Here is a 12,385-nt window from a genome sequence, read left to right as displayed (position 1 = left end):
ATAGAAGACGTGCGTGGAATTGGGATGAATTCCAAAGCAGCGAGCATTGAGAGTCTACTCATACAGGTAGGTAGCTCTTTAAATCCTCTAAAATGAGATAGAAGCAAAAGAAGAGTGCTCTGAGAACACAATAATCGCATATAACGCTGTCCTAGCTAGGACAAGTCTCATCTGGAAATGATGTGGCTGTTAAGAGTGTCCAGCCAGTAATCGCATCTGTCTACTTTAAAGAAGAGCTGTCAGCCATACTATCTCAGAAATAAAACACATATATAAGTAGATAAATACTTGCTCTACTTACATAACATATGTATTCTACTGTCCACATTTTAAATTTTAGTGATTTTTCTACGGTAATAAAAGAGAAAATCCTTCTTAGCATTTCCTATTTTAACTGTGGCTGTTTTGAAGCCAGTCCTGATGTTATTTCCTCCCTTACTCTCCTCTGCCTGATTTGCTTGCCCTTCACTATAGAAAGTGCATTGTCGCAGCATGAGAATTATTAGCCGTTCAGCGGGGAACAGAGGTGAGGGAGGGAAAAAAAGGGGGGGAAAGAGGCTTCAGCCAATCAGGCTGCATTAGTTAAGTCTGAGGGGATGTACAGAAACAAAAAAGGACAACCCAGCATGCCCTGCAACTTCCTTTTTGTGTACCAAATTTTGTGTGTACCAAATAAGAGTCAGGTAAACTGGGGAATGATCATTTATCAACAAGAAAAGTAGTAGTGATTTTGGATTGCCTGGTTAGCATCCTTATTACCTGTTTACCAGATAAAAACAAAGAATTGATGTTTGATTTTATGCCTGACAGTTACACTTTAAGGTAGCTGGGGATTGGGCTTCCTCCATGGTGGTCATGTAGGGAAAGAGAGGTCCAGGTGTAGTAGCCAGCAGCCGTCTGGAGGGCGATGGAGTGGCAGCGGCGTCTATTCCACAGCAGGACAGCCTGCTCACCGCTGGCACCAGAGAGTGGGAGAACGGTGCCCACGTGCCACACGCCACTGCCCATTCTATGCAGAGGGATAGTGTCACTGTTGCCTAGCAGCGCAACTGCGTCTGAAGTACAGTACAGCACGGATTATACAGATTAAAGAGTAGCTTTATTTGACAACGCATTTCATGGAGGTCAATTAGCATTTCTTCAGGTCAGTTAGCATAACAATATGGCAGCAAGGCATTTATAGGTATTAAGTTTAGACACAATTCAACATTAGCCAATGGACATGGAGGAGGTTTGGATTATTTAAATAACGATGCCTACCCTGGGGCAAATGCACACAATCAGTTTGTAGTCTCCGCAATGTGTTTCATCCTCGAGCACAAGTGTTTCAGGATTGGGGTCTCCCACTATAGGCAGGTGCGGGGCACATCTATGGGTGCGCCCTGCATGCCTGCCTATGCCTGTCTACATCTAGGCATGTGAGAGTGCCAAGATTAGTACCCCTGGTAGCATTCGAACAACACGTATGGGTGGGGTTGCATTACAATGATGAAATGCTGGTGGAGTGGAGGGGGAGTGAAGGGGAGCTCGAAGGAATACATCAACTTGTTACCACAATCAGTGTAATATTTGTCTTACGTTTTTGTGGAGTAAGGTTGAGGTCTCCTTTTCGGATCTGTGGATTTGGAAGGAGTGGGGCCATCTTTTGAACAGTACCTTCCAAAAACCCAACGCTGGTAAAACCCTGCTCCACGCCATCATTCACTATCCATGGAGCCTTATTACTGGCATACCCACCGGCCAGTTTATGATCACGATTCGATCATGATCTGAAGACTTTCACAAGGAGACACGTGAGTTGTACAAGCAGTTCAGCGAGAGGGGTACAAGCATGGGGCTTGGGAATGGACAAAGGATTGGTTCCATCACAGAGTGCCCTTTTGGAGGAATTCCCCAGGATAATGAGGTAGTGAGGTTTATCACTCCATACAGCATCCATTGGCAGAAAATCAGGGACATACTTACCAGGCATTGACCAGTCCTTCTGACTGATCCAAAAGTGGTCCACGTCCAATGATGGTGGTACGCCGCGCTCATAACCTCAAAGACGCCCTGTTTCACTCTGATTACATACCTAAGAAAGAGGGCACATGGCTAGACAGGCAAATGCCTTCTGGCATTTTTAAATATGGTGAGTGCTCAGTATGCTATACGGTGGATGTGTCAAAAACTTTCGAAGGCTCTGTGGGAGACAAAGAATGTCGAATATGCGTTTTTCTGAATTGTAACACGGAAGGGTGCATTCATCAACTCATTTGCCCATGTAACAAGATTTATATTGATATGACCACTATTAAACAAGAGAATTGGGGAGCATCTAAGTGACATTCAAGAGGGAAAAAACAGCCCAATGGGGAATATAGGAACTCGGTTGCTGACCATTTTGGGAGTTGATGCATGAAGGAAAAACCTGTTTCCTCCGTTTCAAGGTAATTTACAAGCTCAATAGCAAGGGGCGAAGGGTTGACAGGGAGAGACTGTTGCAAAAAAAAGAGTGTCAGTGGATCTATACGCTGAGAGCGCAGGCCTCCTGAGCTTAAATAGTAATCTTAGCTTTACTTACTTTCTATAAGATCAGTGTTATATAAGATATCGACCTGTCTCTGAGTGGTTCCTCCTCCAATCTGAAAACAATGCTGTCTCTACCTTTTAACTCTATTCCATGTTTATGTATACATATATACAGACATAATGTAACTATCCGCTCTTTTCTAAGTAGTACACATCTGCAACCCGCCTTAATGATTTGAGTGGTTTTGACCACTGTAAGCTACTGCGAACGGTGCCGGGACCTAAAGGACTTGCTGAGCGTAATTAGTATGCTTGGCAATGGCGACGCAGTGAGGAGAAGGCAGGAAGTGCAGAAGGCGGAGCCAGCTTCTGGCCTGATGGGCTTATTCAGCTGAAACGCTTGTGTTGTGATGCGGGGATGATGGCGCCTGCCCCGCCCCAGGGGTCACTAGCAACTATGGCAATGACTGGTCAGCTGTGATTCTCTGCCCAAACCCAGCCTCCCCTGGTGCATTAAAGTATGTCACCAACTGCCTATCCAACACACCCTGATGAAGCCTGTGATTGGCAGGCGCAACACGTCGGTGGACGGGGCTTCAATCGTCACAAAAGATTGCTCCAGTGGCTGCTCTGAGCGACATCTTTGGCTTCGACATGCACGTTGGTCTCCACTGTCAAGTATTCCAGGCAGCCTTACCTGCGGATATGGCCATTATTACATTTTGCATCCTGTGAACCAGCGCTTGATGGAATCCGCTTGAAGAGTCGATGGCTCACATTTACTGCAAAAGACACATAGAAAGGGGTAAAAGAGGGAGGAGTCGGCACTGCAAAAGATTCACATCTGTTATGTAGGAGTCCGCAGGGCTGCAGCGGGTGAATTTTTAGGCATACTCAGCGTGCTCTGACTAAAGTGGACAGATGTCAAATGAATACAAAGGAAGAGCTAAGCCGGCACTGCTGTTGCTGTGTTCTTTATTAGCCAGATATTGCTGTCATCACAGGGTGCATAAAGTTGATACAAAAAATCACATACCGTGCAAAAATGGGCTGGTAGCTGTGAGATGGTGGTGGGCGCTGGGTGCAGGAGTAGCCTGACGGCCGTTTCGCGCTGTCTAAGCGCTTCTACGGAGGCTGTATGGCGGGGGTAGAATTGTTTGGTAAAAATACCCTCTGGTGCGGCATACGGCGGACTTCCGCCTTCTGGTGCCGCCCCTAATCTTCCCCTTCAGCCAATCACCTAGTGAGGCACATCTGCGCTTCATGATTAGCTTCCGTGGGGAAGAGAAGAACTAAGTTACTGGTGCCAGAGCGGGCCAAACTTATTAGGTGGACGCTAGAGCTATTGCTCTTATACGGCAACCTGTAACTGGTTAGGCGCCATCTTGTGGCCAAAATCAAAACTGCAGATAAAAATCTTTTTGTTAAAACTAATGTGTTAAGCCTAAGTGTACAGACTGGTTCATATGGAACCAGATGGCTGTGCAAAAAGTGCAATTATAGTGCTTGTATTCACAATGTGATGAGCGTGTAACTCTCTATAACATATTCATAAAACATTGGATAAAGTGAGGGTCAAGGTGTGACCAATAGGAACCTAACCAGGTGTTATAAAATGCTCAATTCATGAGACATATTAAAAAAGGGGAGGTAAATGAGCGGGTAGGGGGAATGCTACAAATATACTGGAACTTAAATCCTAAGGACCATCAGAACACATGTAAACACATACATTAATACAGTAGGTATAAGGAATAGGGTGGCTGAAACTCGTCTGGGAATATAATGGAGCTAGATATATCTGTTCAAGGCTCCAAAAAACATGAGAAGTCCACGTAATCATTAAGCCCCATTGGGCCCATGGCTTCGGTTCTAATAATCAGTAGAATCTCCTCCCTTTTAAGCTTTTTTTCCCGGTCTCCTCCTCTTCTCAGTGGGGGGATGTGGGTAATGCCTGCAAAGGTTAGTACTGAAGGATCTCCATTGTGAGCTTCTCTAATGTGCTTGATTAACCTTGGAGAACCATGGCCTGATTTTATAGAATTAAAATGTTCTCTAAAACGTCTATTAATGGATCTTGTAGTTTCTCCCACATAGAAACGACCGCAGGGACACCATATAGCGTACACGACATATTCTGTCTGACATGTAAAAAACGCTTTAACTTTGCGTCGTGTGGGCCCTAACTGAAAACTAACTCCCACATTCATGTGGTTGCACGATACGCAATGACCGCATCTATGGTTCCCATAGGGTTTAAATCGTTCCAACCAGTTGTCTCTATGTGGGGAGTTAAATTCACTTTTACTGATTTTTGATCCTATCGTAGGAGCTCGCCTAAACGAAAACAAAGGTCCTTCACTCACTACGGGTTTCAAGATGGGATCTCTCAATAGAATGTCCCAGTTCCTAATCATAGTTGCTTTAATTTGATTAGTCATTCCTGTAAAGTCAAAAGACATCGGTACTCTCTTTAAAGCTTCCGGTAGACTTTTTTTCTTACTTTCCAATAGAGTCTGTCTTACTTTGGAGTTGGCTTTTTCAAATGCCTGTTGAATCGATTCAGCTTTATAACCCCTTGCTAACAACCTCCTGCCCAGGTCCTCCGACTGTCGGCGAAAGTCTTCGTCGAGTGCGTTGTTGCGGCGTAGACGGAGGAACTGGGCATAGGGAAGTGTGCGGGTCACGTGCTCAGGGTGAAAGCTATTATAATGGAGTAGGGCGTTTGATGCGGTTTCTTTACGAAATCCCATTGGTGTTAATTTACCCTCCTTAATAGTTAGCTCTAGATCCAGGAATGCTACCTTATTTTGTGCCATATTTGCTGTAAAGGCCATATTTACTTCATTAGCATTAATATAATGCACAAAGTCAGTAAAGGCAGCACAAGTCCCAGACCAAAACACTAGTACGTCGTCCACATACCTGGACCACGCCCCGAGCATACTTTTGAAGGGGTTGCGGGGGGAGTGGATATATTCCTCCTCCCACCAAGCAAGGAAAAGGTTCGCATAAGTGCAGGAGACAGCTGTCCCCATAGCGGTACCTGAGATCTGCCAGTACCATTTTCCGTCAAAAACAAACGAATTGTGCGTTAGCACAAATTCGAGACATTCACATATGAAGTCTTTGAATTGATCGTTTTTATCAGTACGATCAAGAAATTTTCTAATTGCCTTCATGTACCTTCCCACTTAGTAGACACCACAGATGTCCTAAGGGGGATTGAGCAGTATCCATAGGATGAAGGAGACCTCCTAGCAACAATTGACGTGGAAAGTCTCTATAGCAGAATCCCACACAGATTAGGTCTGAAGGCAATTAGAAAATTTCTTGATCGTACTGATAAAAACGATCAATTCAAAGACTTCATATGTGAATGTCTCGAATTTGTGCTAACGCACAATTCGTTTGTTTTTGACGGAAAATGGTACTGGCAGATCTCAGGTACCGCTATGGGGACAGCTGTCTCCTGCACTTATGCGAACCTTTTCCTTGCTTGGTGGGAGGAGGAATATATCCACTCCCCCCGCAACCCCTTCAAAAGTATGCTCGGGGCGTGGTCCAGGTATGTGGACGACGTACTAGTGTTTTGGTCTGGGACTTGTGCTGCCTTTACTGACTTTGTGCATTATATTAATGCTAATGAAGTAAATATGGCCTTTACAGCAAATATGGCACAAAATAAGGTAGCATTCCTGGATCTAGAGCTAACTATTAAGGAGGGTAAATTAACACCAATGGGATTTCGTAAAGAAACCGCATCAAACGCCCTACTCCATTATAATAGCTTTCACCCTGAGCACGTGACCCGCACACTCCCCTATGCCCAGTTCCTCCGTCTACGCCGCAACAACGCACTCGACGAAGACTTTCGCCGACAGTCGGAGGACCTGGGCAGGAGGTTGTTAGCAAGGGGTTATAAAGCTGAATCGATTCAACAGGCATTTGAAAAAGCCAACTCCAAAGGAAGACAGACTCTATTGGAAAGTAAGAAAAAAAGTCTACCGGAAGCTTTAAAGAGAGTACCGATGTCTTTTGACTTTACAGGAATGACTAATCAAATTAAAGCAACTATGATTAGGAACTGGGACATTCTATTGAGAGATCCCATCTTGAAACCCGTAGTGAGTGAAGGACCTTTGTTTTCATTTAGGCGAGCTCCTACGATAGGATCAAAAATCAGTAAAAGTGAATTTAACACCCCACATAGAGACAACTGGTTGGAACGATTTAAACCCTATGGGAACCATAGATGCGGTCATTGCGTATCGTGCAACCACATGAATGTGGGAGTTAGTTTTCAGTTAGGGCCCACACGACGCAAAGTTAAAGCGTTTTTTACATGTCAGACAGAATATGTCGTGTACGCTATATGGTGTCCCTGCGGTCGTTTCTATGTGGGAGAAACTACAAGATCCATTAATAGACGTTTTAGAGAACATTTTAATTCTATAAAATCAGGCCATGGTTCTCCAAGGTTAATCAAGCACATTAGAGAAGCTCACAATGGAGATCCTTCAGTACTAACCTTTGCAGGCATTACCCACATCCCCCCACTGAGAAGAGGAGGAGACCGGGAAAAAAAGCTTAAAAGGGAGGAGATTCTACTGATTATTAGAACCGAAGCCATGGGCCCAATGGGGCTTAATGATTACGTGGACTTCTCATGTTTTTTGGAGCCTTGAACAGATATATCTAGCTCCATTATATTCCCAGACGAGTTTCAGCCACCCTATTCCTTATACCTACTGTATTAATGTATGTGTTTACATGTGTTCTGATGGTCCTTAGGATTTAAGTTCCAGTATATTTGTAGCATTCCCCCTACCCGCTCATTTACCTCCCCTTTTTTAATATGTCTCATGGATTGAGCATTTTATAACACCTGGTTAGGTTCCTATTGGTCACACCTTGACCCTCACTTTATCCAATGTTTTATGAATATGTTATAGAGAGTTACACGCTCATCACATTGTGAATACAAGCACTATAATTGCACTTTTTGCACAGCCATCTGGTTCCATATGAACCAGTCTGTACACTTAGGCTTAACACATTAGTTTTAACAAAAAGATTTTTATCTGCAGTTTTGATTTTGGCCACAAGATGGCGCCTAACCAGTTACAGGTTGCCGTATAAGAGCAATAGCTCTAGCGTCCACCTAATAAGTTTGGCCCGCTCTGGCACCAGTAACTTAGTTCTTCTCTTCCCCACGGAAGCTAATCATGAAGCGCAGATGCGCCTCACTAGGTGATTGGCTGAAGGGGAAGATTAGGGGCGGCACCAGAAGGCCTGAAGTCCGCCGTATGCCGCACCAGAGGGTATTTTTACCAAACAATTCTACCCCCGCCATACAGCCTCCGTAGAAGCGCTTAGACAGCGCGAAACGGCCGTCAGGCTACTCCTGCACCCAGCGCCCACCACCATCTCACAGCTACCAGCCCATTTTTGCACGGTATGTGATTTTTTTGTATCAACTTTATGCACCCTGTGATGACAGCAATATCTGGCTAATAAAGAACACAGCAACAGCAGTGCCGGCTTAGCTCTTCCTTTGTACTCACATTTACTGCAACAAGGCGATGCATTACTGGATCTCTAACGGGGGCCACAGTTTGTCACCCTGAGCATTGATGCCTATTCATGAGAAAACCAACCACATGTGCTGCACCCCAGCATCTCCCTCTACTCTAAAGAGGCCAGCCTGTATGTTGAGGTACCAGTACCTGTATGCGTGTGATAGTGTCAGCGGCGTCTCACCCACCAGGAAGCTATAAATTCTTGCCTAGAGCGGCAGGAGGAGCCAGGAGCGCTGCTGAGTAGTGAGAGAAGAAATGCCTTTCGGCTCACTCAGGTATCAGTTTACACTACAGCAGCAGCTAACAGCAGCGCCTGACTCCACTCATAACTGATTTACTGACTGATTCATTCAGTTCCTTCAGCTCAATGATTCAAAGAACCACAGTAATGAGTCAGTGAGAAAAGGCTCCGAGTAGTACAGCATCAGCTCCTGAGTCCTGACTCTTCACTCTTAACTGATTCACTGATACATTCAGTTTCTTCTCTCTGCTACTGGTAACTGCGTGGATGTAGAGACTGAGGCTGCCTTTTATTCAGTGATATAGGGCTGGTCTGGTGTCTGGTGTATTCAGGTTTGTTGTTGTACAGCAATGTGAAACACTAGGCTAACTGATAAAAGTGCAATTAGAGGGCAGGCAAGCTGGTAAATATACACAGCATGGTGCAGAGCTTGACTGGAGGGTCCGTGGGAAAAAAATCCGTCTGGTCTCTCCCCATTGTTATAATGACTGCATGTGCAGATAAGGTGTTAAACAGGTTGAAAAGTTTTGACAGTCCCTAGACTCCAGGAGGCTGCTTTCTGACTTGTGTGAGAGACTGACAGGGACAGAAGTCCTATTACCAGCAACTAGTCTCTGTGTAATGTGGGACTGCAATACAGATTAGCTCTCTGCTCCATCTCCTGCTATTCTCAGTCTCACTCCACTCCTCCTCTCTCTGGGCTAGTGCACGACAAAAATGCAAATGCAACTTGATAATTTGGCCTGAGGCTGCCATGATAACGGGCCTCAAGTCTGTTTCCCCCCAGGACAAAAGGTCCCAGTCCTCCCCAGGTAGCAGCATAGTGTATGTCTACTGTGTGCTGTGTGTGCATAGTGTGTGCGTGTGTGCTGTGTGTGTGTACTGTGTATAGTGTGTGTGTGTTGTGCGGTGTGTGTGGGTATAGTGTGTGTGGTGTGTGTGAGTGCATGCTGCAATAAGTATATTTTATGGTGAAACGCTCGTCTGCAATACAACTATTTTCTGGTGAACCCACGCCGCAATAAGTGTATTTTCTGATTTTCTGGTGAAACGCTGCTGTATTATAATTTTCGGGGGTCTTGGGGTGGGGTTCACCACGGGGGTGGAGGGCAATCACGGGGGCGCCACAGGATTTATCGCCTGGAGTGACAAAATCGCTAGAGACGCCCCTGGATAGTGTGAGATATGACTGAGGGTTTGGAAAACATTTTGGAGCCGATTCATTTTTTTAATTAATGTTATTACGGTGTTGATGTTATTATGGTGTCTTTCTTATCAGTAAGGGCCCTTTTCCACTAGCAATCACTAGCGTTCGTGCTAAACGCTAGCGATTGCTGAATCGCAAGTGCAGGAAACTTCCCGGCGATTGCGTTCACGATTTTGCTATGCAATGCACTGCATAGCAAAATCACGGCAAAGATCGCTCTGCGGTGCGATCACGTTTGAGTCAAAAACGAATCGCGGTAGTGGAAATGACCTACCGGGATTCCTAGCGATTTCAAAATCACTAGCGGTTTGCGATTTTGCAATTCAGCATCGCAATCGCCGCTAGTCTTTTTGTATTTTCCCATTAACTATTTGAGTCATGATGGCCTACTCTTTTTCCACAATTATTTAAATGAGGTAATGATTATTCAGAGGGGGTGGTTATTAAAGGAATGGGAAAGAGAATCCACCTTTGGACTGATTATGGAAATATAATAGCTATGTGTGGGAGTGAATAGAGGGGAGTAAAATATAAGGGTAGGGAAAGGAGGATTTAAAGGGGACCTAAGGGATTAAAATAGAAGGGAATTTGGATAAAAAGGGTAGTGAGGGGGAGAATAAAAGGGAGGAGGGGATAAAAGGGTCACCATAAGGGAATAAGAGAAGTACTTGAGGGGATATATTAAGTGGTATATCATGCCCATTGGGTATCTCATAGCCCAGAGTTTATGCACAAACATATCTACCAACAAATGCACATACAGATTTATCTCCTATTAACCTAAAAAGGGATATAAAGAGTAATTGCCTTAAAAAATGGATAGTTAATCAATTAATAGATCTTACACTCATATACTGTCATAAAATATAGTACCTATCCTAGAACCACATCTAAAATACAGGAATATAGCAGAAATAAACAGATGCCATCTTTCATAACCAATATTGAAGGATGCCTAGCTCATTTCTTCCAAACATTTGTTTAACCCTTTTGATTCTAGGGTCCCTAATTTAAAGTGTACCAGAGACAAAGGGTTATAAAAGATTTATACATACCTAGGGCTTCCTCCAGCCCCCTCTGCGCAGATTGCTCCCTCGCCACGGTCTAAAGCCTTCTGGATCATCCGGTATCTGTCCCATTCTCCCTGGTCAGTCGGGCCAATTGGCGCAGGTGCCGTGTGGCCAAGCGTACTCCCCTGTCTTGGTCCCGCAGCTGGGAGAACGCTCCCGGTGACGATAGCAGGGCGGGCCATGCATCGTTGCCTTCAGAAGCCTTAATGTTAGATCTGTATTTATTAAGTCTCACTTAAAATTTTTGTGAGGCACGGCCTATATAAAATAGCTTACAGGGGCTAGTCAGCAAATATATAACATATGAACTCTGGCAGGTTATATGGGTTTTTATGGGATATCCCACAGAGGAATTTGTCTTATAGATTAGGGCTCCGTTGGTAATAGTCCTGCAGCATAGACACGGTTGTGATTTGCAAGAGTAGCAGCCTGGATTTATTGCAGTACTAGTTTTTTGTTTGTTGTTGGCATTTTGGTTTTGTACCCTTAAAGGACTTCTGAGGCAAAATTAAAAATCTGTTTTACTCACCTGGGGCTCCTTCCAGCCCTCAGGAGCAGCCTCAGTCCCTCGCCACAGCCCCAGTCCTCTTCAGTGTCCCCGTTGGCCACCTGCAATGATGGTAAACTACTGTCGGGGTTGGCGCCTGCGCAGCCACTCGTGCCTCATGCGAGTCCACGTCAGCTGGCGCATACTGCATCTGCACAGTAGTTGTGCACAGGGGCAGTATGCACCAGATGACGTTGACGCGCGGGCAAGAGTGCCCACGCAGGCGCAGAAGAGCCAACCCTGCCGGTGGGGACACCAAAGAGGACCGGGGCTGTGGCAAGGGACTGAGGCTGCTGCTCGGGGCTGAAAGAAGCCCCAGGTGAGTAAAACATAGATTTTTAATTTTGTCTCGGAAGTCCTTTAATTCACTGGGTACAATATGACCCCTAATGGTTTTGCTCCAGCTGAAAATAAAACTAGAATTTTTGGGAAGGGTCTGTACGGGATCACTGAGCAAAATGAGCCAAAATTTATTAAAAATGGTCCTACTTCCATAGATTGGCTCTAATAGTTAATAATGATAGGTCTTTTTTTCATTTGTTAATGAACTTTGTATAGTTTTGGCTTTACTGGTGGTTTGAATGCAATCCTGTTGGAAATAGCTAGCGGCTCTTTCACAGGCTGCATCGACTAAGGCTGCCAGGTAAAACAGGATTTAAGGATCTCAGATTGTTTATTATAGTCATCATGCCTGTCGTATCCTTTTAAACTGGCTGAACGGAACGTTCTTCAGCCATGGTCTAATGTGTGAGCTACGATAGTCCAAATATCCATTTCAGGCAGTTGGCTTGAAGTAGTTAGTGGTAACTTAATATTGATATTTCATGGTCTATTTATATCTGTAGGTACAAAAAATGTATCTCGACTAACGGGTGGGTTTCTAGTGTGAAATTTTAGTCAAGGGTGTTGGAATTCAAATAACTCAAGTACTGTTATGTCCTCCGTGGTACCATTTCATATGCATAGGATGTCATCTATAAACTGCAATGGAGGACAAGACTCTCATGAAAGGGGTTGCCCTCCGATCAGATGAACTGGTCTTGGTTGTGTTGTTGGAATCTGTTTACATTTGGAACCTGGTGCGTTTACCTCCACAATGGCCTCTTCGGTGAGATCTGATTCTGACGAGGTCCCTTTGAGTCTTGTTTTTTGAAAATATTCTGTTATTTGTGGGTATGTTGGTACTAGGATCTGGCTCTTTGGCGGTCATGGGGGAATGGGTGTATT

General features: G+C 44.7%; 1 protein-coding gene across 1 annotated transcript in view; it reads left to right on the top strand.

The window, feature by feature from the left end:
• Positions 1 to 12,385, top strand: part of LOC137542154 (medium-chain acyl-CoA ligase ACSF2, mitochondrial-like) — a 61,386-nt gene that overhangs the window by 12,968 nt on the left and 36,033 nt on the right.

The sequence above is a fragment of the Hyperolius riggenbachi genome, chromosome 12, assembly GCF_040937935.1.
Source record: "Hyperolius riggenbachi isolate aHypRig1 chromosome 12, aHypRig1.pri, whole genome shotgun sequence".
Lineage (NCBI taxonomy): Eukaryota > Metazoa > Chordata > Amphibia > Anura > Hyperoliidae > Hyperolius > Hyperolius riggenbachi.
The sequence above is the reverse complement of the archived record's forward strand: the minus strand, read 5'-3'. Positions and strand labels throughout refer to the sequence as shown.